General features: G+C 44.1%; 1 protein-coding gene and 1 long non-coding RNA gene across 8 annotated transcripts in view; one reads left to right on the top strand and one right to left on the bottom strand.

Annotated features, from left to right (window-relative positions):
- The window catches only part of CFLAR (CASP8 and FADD like apoptosis regulator), a 60,621-nt gene extending 51,593 nt beyond the window's left edge, over window positions 1-9,028 (bottom strand). For 2 of the 7 annotated variants that reach the window (XM_073880216.1, XM_025893476.2), the window contains exon 1: window positions 6,893-7,061. The gene's annotated coding sequence lies outside the window, so the exon portion shown is untranslated. Of the gene's footprint in view, window positions 1-6,281; window positions 6,844-6,892; window positions 7,062-7,783; window positions 8,309-8,572; window positions 8,878-8,917 lie in introns of those variants that run through there. The other 5 variants (XM_025893484.2, XM_025893495.2, XM_073880236.1 and 2 more) reach the window with 5 other exon arrangements.
- On the top strand, window positions 7,056-9,793 carry LOC112840293 (uncharacterized). The gene is made up of 2 exons (XR_003212444.2): window positions 7,056-7,459; window positions 8,302-9,793. It is a non-coding gene; the product is annotated as an uncharacterized lncRNA (long non-coding RNA).
- The last annotated feature ends 2,592 nt before the right edge of the window (window positions 9,794-12,385 follow it).

Here is a 12,385-nt window from a genome sequence, read left to right on the forward strand (position 1 = left end):
GAATAGCCAGAGGAATATTGAAAAAGAAAAGCAAAGCTGGCGGCATCACAATTCCGGACTTCCAGCTCTATTACAAAGCTGTCCATCATCAAGACAGTATGGTACTGGCACAAAAACAGACACATAGATCAATGGAACAGAATCGAGAGCCCAGAAATGGACCCTCAACTCTATGGTCAACTACTCTTCGACAAAGCAGGAAAGAATGTCCAATGGAAAAAAGACGGTCTCTTCAACAAATGGTGTTGGGAAAATTGGACAGCCACATGCAGAAGAATGAAACTGGACCATTTCCTTACACCACACACAAAAATAGACTCCAAATGGTTGAAAGATCTAAACGTGAGACAGGAGTCCATCAAAATCCTAAAGGAGAACACAGGTAGCAACCTCTTCGACCTCAGCTGCAGCAACTTCTTCCTAAAAACATCGCCAAAGGCAAGGGAAGCCAGGGCAAAAATGAACTATTGGGATTTCATCGAGATAAAAAGCTTTTGCACAGCAAAAGAAACAGTCCACAAAACCAAAAGACAACAGACAGAATGGGAGAAAATATTTGCAAATGACATATCAGATAAAGGGCTAGTATCCAAAATCTATAAAGAACTTATCAAACTCAACACCCAAAGAACAAATAATCCAATCAAGAAATGAGCAGAAGACATGAACAGACATTTTTCCAAAGAAGACATCCAAATGGCCAACAGACACATGAAAAAGTGCTCAACATCGCTCGGCATCAGGGAAATCCAAATCAAAACCTCCATGAGATACCACCTCACACCAGTCAGAATGGCTAAAATTAACAAGTCAGGAAATGACAGATGTTGGCAGGGATGCGGAGAAAGGGGAACCCTCCTACACTGTTGGTGGGAATGCAAGCTGGTGCAACCACTCTGGAAAACAGTATGGAGGTTCCTCAAACAGTTGAAAATAGAGCTACCATACGATCCAGCAATTGCACTACTGGGTATTTACCACAAAGATACAAATGTAGGGATCCGAAGGGGTACGTGCACCCCAATGTTTATAGCAGCAATGTCCACAATAGCCAAACTGTGGAAAGAGCCAAGATGTCCATCAACAGATGAATGGATAAAGAAGCTGTGGTATATATACACAATGGAATATTATGCAGCCATCAAAAGGAATGAGATCTTGCCATTTGCAACGACGTGGATGGAACTGGAGGGTGTTATGCTGAGTGAAATAAGTCAATCAGAGAAAGACATGTACCATATGACCTCACTGATATGAGGAATTCTTAATCTCAGGAAACTGAGTGTTGCTGGAGTGGTGGGGGGTGGGAGGGATGGGGTGGCTGGGTGATAGACATTGGGTAGGGTATGCGCTATGGTGAGCGCTGTGAATTGTGCAAGACTGTTGAATCACAGATCTGTACTTCTGAAACAAATAATGCAACATATGTTAAGAAAAAAGAAAAAGAAGAAGATAGCAGGAGGGGAAGAATGAAGGGAGTAAGTTGGAGGGGGAGATGAACCATGAGAGACGATGGACTCTGAAAAACAAACTGAGGGTTCTAGAGGGGAGGGGATGGGGGGATGGGTTAGCCTGGTGATGGGTATTAAAGAGGGCACATTCTGCATGGAGCACTGGGTGTTATGCACAAACAATGAATCATGGAACACTACATCAAGAACTAATGATGTAATGTATGGTGATTAACATAACAATAAAAAAATTTTTAAAAATGAGGTTTATAAATAATCGATCTATGAATAATAGATCTTCATGTGGTTCCTGATTTCTGGAATGCTGCATGGTCTAGAGGACCATGTACCAAGGCTGAGCCATAAACACTTTCCAATTTGAGATGTTACTGACCATTATTATGCATCGGGAGCTAAAAACATACATTAAAACATTATTTGGTTTCACAAGCCATGCGTTTCAATTATAGCAAATTGCCCACAAGCAATAGATAATCTCAATTATAAAATGACATAAAATTAGAAGATATTTTTATAAAGTTCTTTAATGGGGCTCAGTCCCGTGACTCTCAGGGAAGCTCCCACAGATTGCAACATAACCTCACCTCCAATCGCCTCCCTGGTTGATAACACTTGCATAGAGGTGGCAGAAAATGAGGGAATAAAAGAACCACAGAATGAGAAATCATCTAAACAGAGAGTAGAGTATGAATCTTCCAATTAGATACAAAAACATAAGCAGAATCACCAGGGTCAATAAAAGTAAATCCATTCAATGCAATGGCCCACTCCATCTTTTAATTTTATTTCATTTTATTTATTCATGACAGATAGAGAGAGAGGTAGAGGCAGAGGGAGAAGCAGGTCCCCCAAGGAGCAGGGAGCCCAATACAGGACTCGATCCCAGAACCCGGGGATCACGACCCAAGCAAAAGGCAGACACTTAACTGACTGAAACACCCTGCGCCCCATCTTTTTTATTAAGACTTTATTTATTTGAGAGAGAGAGTGGGAGAACACAAGCAGGGGGAGAGGTATAGAGAGAGGAAGAAGCAGACTCCCCGCTGAGCAAGGAGCCCAGACACAGGGCTGGAGCCCAGGACCCCGGGATCCTGACCTGAGTCAAAGGCAGACACTTAACCAACTGAGCCACCCAGGCGCCCCATGGTCCATTCCATCTTAACCAAAGTTAAATTTCCATGAGGGCAAACTTCTGCTACGTAGCCCAAGTACCTAAGAGTATCCCCCCAAGAAGACCTAAGAGTTCGGCCCAGCTCGTAATTTAACTCGTGACAAATAGATACCTCAATGTTCTCTGGACAGGGCTGTTCTGTCCCAACCTCTTTGCTCAAGCATTTGCCTCCCTTTGGAAAGCCCCTTCCCTCTTCCCAGTCTCTGCCTATTGAAATTCTATCCCATCTTTCAAGGCTTCTCTTCCATAAGCTTATCTTGATCCCTAAGTCAGGTCATTTCCTGCTGCTTTGTAGCACTGTTTTTACTCTCTTCTGACATTTATCTTATTCTGGTTGGGTATCTATCATATGTGGTAAGGTCCTCAAGAACAGGTAGGTTCTCATTCATCTTCATTAGGCTATGCTGAGCCGTGGCCAGGCCTGCCAAGTTCACCCTCCCAAGAACTGACTGGCCATCATTGTACAGCTCCAGCACACGCACACACGTGATGCCTACTCATTCTTTGGTAACCTACAATGAAGCAAGATGGAGCTGGTGTTGACGTATGTATCATACCTGGAACCTGGTTGTTAGATCCAGGAAACAGATTGTGAAAGGAAGGTTTTGCAAATATAAGGGATAGCAATGCTATTGTTTAAGAGTGGCTTATTGTGTGACTGTAAGAGGCTTGGTGAGCCTGATATAGGACTCGATCCCAGAAGCCATAAAGGGTTTCCTAGGAGCCGATAGGACCTCATCTTGAACACGCAGAATACACTATCTCTAGCCAAACTCGGTGGATCCCCTGGCCTTTTAACAAAAGGTCTGTCTCACTGTACCTTTAGCTAAAATTTTATCCTTTACCATTACCATAATTTTTAAAACTCTTAAGATTTATGTGTCAAGATTTTCATTTTTACCAAACCTCTAGGCCAGACCTCTGTATGTGGTATAATTCTCTCAGGATGGCCTCAAAAGTGTCTAAATTTGGGGCGCCTGGGTGGCTCAGTCATTAGGCGTCTGCCTTCAGCTCAGGTCACGATCTCAGGATCCTGGGATTGAGCCCTGCATCGGGCTCCCTGCTCTGCCGGAGGCCTGCTTCTCCCTCTCCCACTCCCCCTGCTTGTGTTTCCTCTCTCGCTGTGTCTCTCTCTGTCAAATAAATAAATAAAATCCTTTAAAAAAAATGCCTAAATTTAAGGAATTATTTCCTCAAATAGGACATCATCAAAATTGCTAATACCTTGTATGAGATGGTGTAAGTTTAAGACACAACTAATTGTCCATGAACTATCACTATATTCACTCATGTGATTGAAAAACAGCCACAGGGGTGCCTGGGTGGCTCAGTTGGTTAAGCGACTGCCTTCGGCTCAGGTCATGATCCTGGAGTCCCGGGATCGAGTCCCGCATCGGGCTCCCTGCTCAGCAGGAAGTCTGCTTCTCCCTCTGACCCTTTCCCCTCTCATGCTCTCTCTCTATCTCATTCTCTCTCTCAAATAAATAAATAAAATTTTTAAAAAAAAAAAAAGAAAAGAAAAACAGCCACAGGACAGTGTGAAGCATTTACTGCATTCATCAGTTTTTGAGGCTTCCATTTCCTCAACAACAAAAAGCAACAGGCAAAGCTGAGTTTGAGCAAGATTCCAAATTTTAATGCTTCAGCAAAGCCTTAGGTCAGAAACCAGATCTTAGTTCCAAGCAGTGCAAAGGAGGGCTGTGACCTAGCCTGTTCTTTGTAGGTCACTTTATCATCATACAACCGCAATCAGGAAAATACACAATCCTTCTCCTCAAGGATTTCATCAAAGGAATTAGAAAGGGCTCAAGAAACAACCCTATCTGTCCAAGGTATCAATTATGCCACACTAAAATAAAATATTTAGCAGACATTTCTCTGCACTGAATCCCATCTATACAAGACTAGCTTGAAGTAAAAATTCAACCTAGCAGGTATATTTGTTCAGTTCATACAATGGATTCTCCAGCGTTGGCCCGTCAGGAGATAGTCCTGTTCAAAATCATAAGTTGTGCATAATACTGGAGATATAAAGCCCTTGTGATTCTTTCTATATAGCATTCTTTTTCCTAATTATAAAAAGCACTACTTGCATGCTATAGGAAAATCTGGAAAATGGAGAAAAGTAAAGAAGAAAATAAAAATTCCCCATTTGCCTCAGCCTCATCACTATCTTTGGTACCTATTTAACTGTTCTGATCTCCTTCCTGCTCCCTCTTTCTAGGTTCCTTGACATTCCTGTTGACAATCCAGCTAAAAAAGATAGACTCGGTAAATGCAGGTGCTCAGTAAATGCTGAATGAAGGGATTCACTTATTATTGATTTATTTTACTCAACTCTGAATCAAGCTTTGGTCATTCTTGCAAAGAATTTGGTTCATTTGCCAGATAGTATCCAAGCCAGATTTGTCATGCGTCTACTCTTTAAAACAAAATCATTGATTTTAAAAACTATACTTTTTGAAAGCTTCAAGTAAAATACAAAACCAAAAACAAACAAAAAAGATACAGTAAGCTAAAGGGAAGATCCAAAAGATTAAAAAAAAACTCAAGAATTTGACAAGTAGGTAAGGAAGCTTTGGTTCCCACTTGTAAAATCAGATGATGGACTGAAGCCATTAGCCTAAGGAACATTTTAAACCTTGGAGCGAGTAGCTACAAGAGGATTTTTTAATTACACTGAAAAACTTAAGTATATAGATATTAATGTAAATAAAATGGGTTAATTTCTCCAATTGAAGAGTTCCCTGCAGAAGCCACAAACCATCTTGAATATATAGATGAATGTGGTGTCACATGGGTGAAGGTTAGTTCTTTCATGAGCACTGAATTACCAAAGATGACAACCCAATGTATAGAATAAGAGGAAAACAATGAAGAAGCTGTTGGTCTGTTTTGCACAAAAACTTAAATTGCCAAATAAAGACAAAGTGGCTAAAAGCAGAGAAAGAAGCAGTTTTATCTGGAAAGAAAATATTTATATATATATTTATATACATAATATATCCATATGTACATGGGGTCAAAGAAGAAAAGACTTCTCTAAACCCAGAATTGAGGGAGAAAAAACATTGGAGACATATAAACAAGCAAATGAATTAAGTGTAAACTGTGGATACACACAATCTCAAAAAAAGAAAAGTGGTCATTAGGAAAAAAATCTTTCATTAGAAACACTGACGTTGGAGGGGAGTGAAATTCCATCTGAGAAAAGAAGAGATGTTAATAGAAAAAAATAAACACCAGTTCTGAAATGCAACTGAAGAAAAAGCATCATACAAAATAAATATTTTGAAAACATTTAAAAGTCTGTATTTGAGTGCATAAAGTGTCTGGAAAAAACGTTAAACTTCAATCTTCTGTTATCTTGGGAAATGGACTCCTAAGGGCTCTCTCTATTTACTTTGCATATATTTTAACACAGATAATTATAATACAACTTAACTGAAAAGTTTTTGAAGAAAAGCATTACAATACAGAGTGTTAAGTGCAATTCTATGGTAGGACAACCACCAAATGTATGAAAGTATAGAGGAAGGGAACATGTGGTGGTAGGTTATGAAGTCTTCTGAGAATAAGTGACAGGAGCTGAACATAAAGGAGAAATAGGGCATTGCAGTAATGATAGTGTTTCTTACCTCACTGATGGATAGTAAGGAAAACAAGAATGAGCGTGAGTCCACGTTGCCCTCTGTTACCTGTCATTACTTCTCCAGCGTGGCCCAACTGTCTTCCTCCCACTCTTGGCTGTCAGTGGTCCCTGTCTAGGCTGCCTTGAATCTAAGTTACCCGTGTAGGTAACTTTGCTTGGGCTCCCCCAACCACTCTGTGAACTTCTGGGGGAGGAAGGAACCAAGTTCAGATCCATCTCTATGTCCCCAGCACCCAGAACTCAGCCTGGCCCATAGGAGTTCAATAAATGTTGGTAGGATTACATCGAATCAAAGGAAAGCAGGCAAGTTCAGTCCATAAACACGAGTTTAATTAGCCTTTGGGGCCCTACAAGGAAAAAATAACCACACGGAGTCCATTCCTGAGATTTAAAACAGTGACACGCCTGGTGACTCGGGACTGCTGTAAGTGAGTCCCCAGGAGGCTCCAGAACAGACCAGAAGGGCTAAAAGCGGCTCAATCCATTTGGGCGGGGAGGTCAGGAGCAGTGCCCTTACACCCCCGGAGCCCAGGCGACTCCAGCACAGGGGCGCAGGTCGAGAGAGGAGAGACAGACAGGATTCTTAAGTCTACTCACGCCCGGGCAGCCCCGGCTCTTCCCGCTGGATCTCAGGCGGGAGCGAGACCCACCCGTGAGGGACCTGCAGCTCCAGGAAACCGGCGTTGGGAGTACTCCAGAAACTGGAGGAGAGCGTCGCACCCAGCAACAAGTGGACTCTCCAGATGGCTTCCAGGCGCCTCTTCCAGGCAGCCCACGAGAAACTTAAGGTTCGAGAACCCTCCGCCCCCGCACCTAAAAAAACTCCACAAGGGTACACCCTCTGCTGTCCCGAAACTCTCCCTTGGCTAGGCAACGGGTCACGTGGAGCTCGGGGGAATTACGTGCTGCTCGCGGAGAATGAGTGGGTGCTGTGGCTGCGCCCCACCTACGCGCTGAGGGTGAAGTTGTGGCTCCGCTCGCGGCAGAGACGGAACCTATTTCGGTCGCAGCTTCCAGCAGACCACCTGCCACCAATGCAAACTGCCTGAGACTACGCTCCCTCCCCCACCCTCACCGCCGTCGTGCAAGACGCTCAGGCTGCTAGGTGCACCCCGCTGCGGCAGACCTGCAGGCGGATTCACCTCCGAAAGCGGGCGCGAGCTAGTAAGTAATACAGTGTTAAAGAGAAGTGCAAATGTCAGTTACAAACAGAAGTAGAAAACGTTTAGTCGTTAGAAAAAGCCATTTTAATCAGGACATCCATCCCAGAAGCTGTAAGTAAAACAAATGTTAACATGAAAGATGAAAACTTCTGTACGGCAAACGTTCAAAATTCCCTTCCAAACCCGAGTCTTTTCTTTTGTTTTCTTTGTAATTTTGGTGTTAAGCCAAATTTTCTTCCACTGAAACTTTTTTGTAAGATTATTTAGGGGAACCACTAGAGGGAAAATACCAAAAATTCTGTTCGTCTTATCTGAACTCTCTTACCTAAAGTGGGTCAAGCCCATCAGAGCCCCGTCTTAGTTTTAGATTACCCGGGTTTGTCGGTGTCCAAAATGCTTGACATATTCTATTCTCTATTGGGACTAAAATCTCATTGCGTAAATTAAATGTCAATGTCAACAAATGAAAATAATTAGGGTTTTAGAGTCCTTACTAACCCACGCCCTACTCACTTCCTGTTCGCTAGAACCAAAACATGCCGCCTCCCTGGCCTTTGTTCTATTGCATTCCACACTGTTAATGTTTAAAAAGAACATGTCCTTCTGTCCAAATCCGGACACCATCAAGCAGGAACATCTTGAAATCAACTTAACATTTCCCGGTTTTTGTTTGTTTGTTTGTTTTTTGAAGGAGGGGAAAGGCGGGGAGCGGGGAACAAGTCTTTGTTAAGGCTTTACAAAAATCTTACTAGTCATTCCAAACGTTGGCAAAGAAGTTTCCTTGCAGTTTGGCAAAATATATATTACACCGCTGTGCAAAACAACCCTGACCTATTTCACCAGGTTATTGCAATAGAGTAAAAATTCCTGCCAGGCTGGCTACTACCGCCGAGACACGTAATCATGCCGGAAAAGTCTTCCTTCTCATCAACGTTTCGAAAGGACGCTGCCGAGCCTTTCCAACAGTTTGCCCCAGGAATTGAGCAACTCTCAGGATGATTTTAAGCAACGTTTACTTGTCCTCTGGAGCTTCAGTGTTGGGCAACGGTTATGTGACCCGGTGGTGGGGGGTGCCGGACAGCATCCGGGACTCCTGCAGCCTCCTGCGACCCACCTGAGATCCGGGGTTTGGGGAGAACCGGCCGGCGGAGCCCGTTTGTCTGGAGGTTTGTCCCGCGGCTGCCGCCCCCTCCACGCCCCCTCCGCCTGCGCCGGCCCCTGCCCCACAAACAGCAAATAAGGACCCTAGCGGAATGAGTCATCTGCGGGAAGGCCCACTCCTCCCCTAACCCCTGCCTGGCATCGCCCGCCCCAGGCCAGTTCCGGGAAGAGCTAGTCCAGGAGTAGCTGCGAGGTGCGGGAGAGGCGGCACCGCCCCCCCACCTCGCCCCCCGGCCCCGCATAGGGTCTGGGATCTGGGGAGGGTGGGAAGCCAGGGGAGCAAGCACTGGGCACGTACCGTCTTGCTCACCGCGGGGCTCTTCTTAGGCTTCGACCTATCAGGCTTTGCTGACAATGACGCCTGAAAGTTGAAGAAAAGGAAACTGAAAGTCTAAGCCTGTTAGCGGACGTGGCGCCTTCCAGCCGCAGTCCCGCCTCCATTGGCCTTTCTGAAGACTTCTCTAGGCACATAAGCCTGAGAAAGTTTGATGGCCTACCGTTCAGTGTTAGGCCCAGAGACGCCCCTGATGAGGGAGCAGAAGGGGACAAAGCAAAAGCTGACCATCCCACGACCCCCTCCCCCAGATGGGACAGGTGTGACATTCCTCAGGCACTCCTGGCTGCCTTAAAGCTAAGGAAAGGAAAAACAAATAGTTAACTTACAGAGTTATATATGTTACCACAGATTCCCACTCACTTTTCTTATCAAATTCTCATAGATTTTCTTGAATAGATGTTTTTTCATTTGCTATTTTCTCTGCAAGACAGGAGTCTCCCTCAGTTTACAAATGTCTTAGCAATTTACAAGAACAAAGCATTTCTATCAATAACCTAGCTTCCTGAAGGAAATGTAGATACAATGAAATGTCCTTATAACCTGCAGCCCATTGACAGACGTGAAGCGGGCAGAGCGTAATGCTCCTCCAGGAGGCTCCCAGCTGTCTTAGTGTTACTGCCTTGCTTTCTAGGAGAAACAACCTTAACTTGACAATGGCAAAGCCTCCGGGTATCCTGTGAGTCTTCTTTAACATAAGACAATCCTTCTGAAACCTCCCTTTTCCTTAGTCCCCCAACCCCACAGTAGACAATCAGCCACCCCTCACAAACCCAGGGCAGCTCTCTCTGCCCACGGGTCCTGTCCCCTTCCTTTAATAAACCACCTTTTTGCACCAGAGACGTCTCAAAAATTCTTTCTCGGCCCTCGGCTGCACATTGCACTCCAATGAACCTCATCTATATTCCAAAACCCCAACACTCCCACTCACCGACCCCAATGAGTCCCTTTGAATTAAAACACTCATGTACCACAGCCAACCGGCTGTTAACACTCGACTGCGTAGGGGAGAAAACTGTCACCCCAAAATGTGTCCCTTTGGCATGTGGATTACTTGAGGTGATTATTTTTAAGAAACAAAAGACTCTGGAAGAAACTTTGACCCTCCCTGTAGCTGTGTGGAAGACTATAGATGGAGGACCTGCTCTGGGAAGAGAGTTGTCTGACCATAGTTTACTACAGTATAATAGGAACTAGGTGTTTTAGACAGAGAAGAATTTAGCAAAGTCTGTTTGTTAAAATTCCTCTCTAAGTCCCATTGTTTCTGTAAGGCCAGCAAACATTTGTTTACCATTTACTCTTTCATCTTCCTGTGAATTGTCTTCCTTCCCTTTGAAGTCCCAGACCTCTTACCCCTTCTCCTTACCTCTCAATTGCCTGATTGCTTGATAGGCAAATAAATTTTATATTCTCCTGTTAATCTGTCATATGTCAATTTAATTCTTAGACCAGACAAAAGAATCTTGAGGGGTAAAGTGAAATTGTCCTCTTTTTCAATAACTGGATATGCTATGAACCCCAGGTGTTTGTTTAAAATAGTTGTAGCTGTCATAAGGAGCAAGCAAGCACCACTAGTGTTTCTTATCGATGCTTGGGAATAATAATAAATAACAAATGTGAAAGCACTTTGTCTTTTAATCTATTTAGTCCTAATAACCACTTTCTTGTGTTTTTTTTTTCCCCTTAACTTTTCAATTCAATTTAAGCTTATAGGAAAGTTACAAGAATATTGCCAAGAGATTAACTACTGGCATGACAGCATGAAGAGCTCAGGTGACCCACTCCCTAGTGAAACTGATGAAAATTATTTTTTATTTTTTAGAGTGAGAGAGCTCACATATGCGTGAGGTGGGGGGGGCAGAGAGGGAGAGAGAGAATCCCAAGCAGCCTCCATGCTCAGCATTGAACCTATCTTGGGGCTCAGTCTCACGACCCTGACTGAGATCAGGACCTGAGCGGAAATCCAGTCCTACACTCAACCAACTGAACCACCCAGGCGCTCCTGATGAAGATCATTTTAAAACAAGCAAACCACAAACAATCATTTAAAGCCTTGAAAATAGCAAATGAAAAAACATCTATTCAAGAAAATCTATGAAAATTTGATAAGAAAAGTGAGTGAGAATCTGTGGTCTTTCAATCAAGACCACTTGACCAGTCTGCTGCAGTCAAGAACACAGGGCTTCCTCTCCCCACCATCCCAGTGAGAGGAGCAGGGTGTCCGCAATTCTCATCTTGCCCCGAGCTCCCTGATATTAAGGCTAAGTCCAGGGTAAGTGTGGTTGAGAGATGGAGGCTCCTTTTTCCATCCAGCCCACTCATGGAACAGAGGATCTACCTTGGTCGGGAATGCTGGAATACTAGGGTCCTAATCACCCTTACCTCAGTTCTGAAGTGGTAGTTCTGTTGCAGGATTTCTTTTCCTTTGGTGCCGAGGTTCTTGGTCACGCCACTTCGAAGAATTAAGAGGTAGACCAGACAAAGAGTGGTGGGCAGCAAAGCAAAGATTATTGAGTGTAGGAAGCTTCTGGATAGGGAGGGGACCCGAGAGCTGTTTGGTGTTGGTTGTTTTAATCTGATAAGCCCCCCACCCGCCTGTCACCCAATCAGGTTTTTGTCCACATGCTTATCTACCTGTCAGGTAGATGTTCACATGAGAGAAGGTGGAGGGCTCCTTGCAGGCCTGTATTTTGTAGCCTAGGGGACCAAGAAGGCAGTGGCCACCACTGCCCTAAGGCATGCCGGCTAGCTGCAGGCCACCAGATCAAGCTCCTTGTTTAAATATCCCACTGGCTATTGAGCTGGGCCCCTGGGCCTGGGTTAAGGGGCACTTGGGTGGCTCAGTGCGTTGAGTGTCTACCTTCAGCTCAGGTCATGATCCTGAGGTCCTGGGATTGAGCCCCTGCCTGCATTGGGCTCCCTACTTCTCCCTCTCCCTCTGCCCCTCTTCCTGCTCATGCTCTCTCTCTCATAATTAAATAAAGGGTTAAAAAATAATAAAATAAAATAACTTAGGAAAAACATCAGTTTCCTAAAGCTACAAATAGGAATGGCTCACCAAACCCTGCAGCTATATCCTGATGCTGGAAGATACCTGTCTTGTGTAGTCCTAAACCAGTTAAGGTCAAATCGCTCCGGCGCCTCAGAGGCACCACTGCCGGTACCACAAATGTTCAAACCAGATGTATATTTACTGTGTGTTCTGTAACTTCCGATTCCTTCACCTGAACCCAACATGCCAACTCCCTCTCTGTCTCTCAAATAAATAAATAAAATCTTTAAAAAAAAATACAGTGCTAGCAGAAATGTAAAATGGCACCACCTAGAAAACTGTTTGGCTATTTATTATAAGGTATACTTACCATATGACCCAACAAAAGTACTCTTCAGTACTTATTCAAGATAAATAAAAGCATATATCTGTACAAGGCT

This window comes from Callorhinus ursinus, unplaced genomic scaffold (genome assembly GCF_003265705.2).
Source record: "Callorhinus ursinus isolate GAN/ISIS: 27379988/994484 unplaced genomic scaffold, GSC_fseal_2.0 scaffold2, whole genome shotgun sequence".
NCBI classification, from domain to species: domain Eukaryota; kingdom Metazoa; phylum Chordata; class Mammalia; order Carnivora; family Otariidae; genus Callorhinus; species Callorhinus ursinus.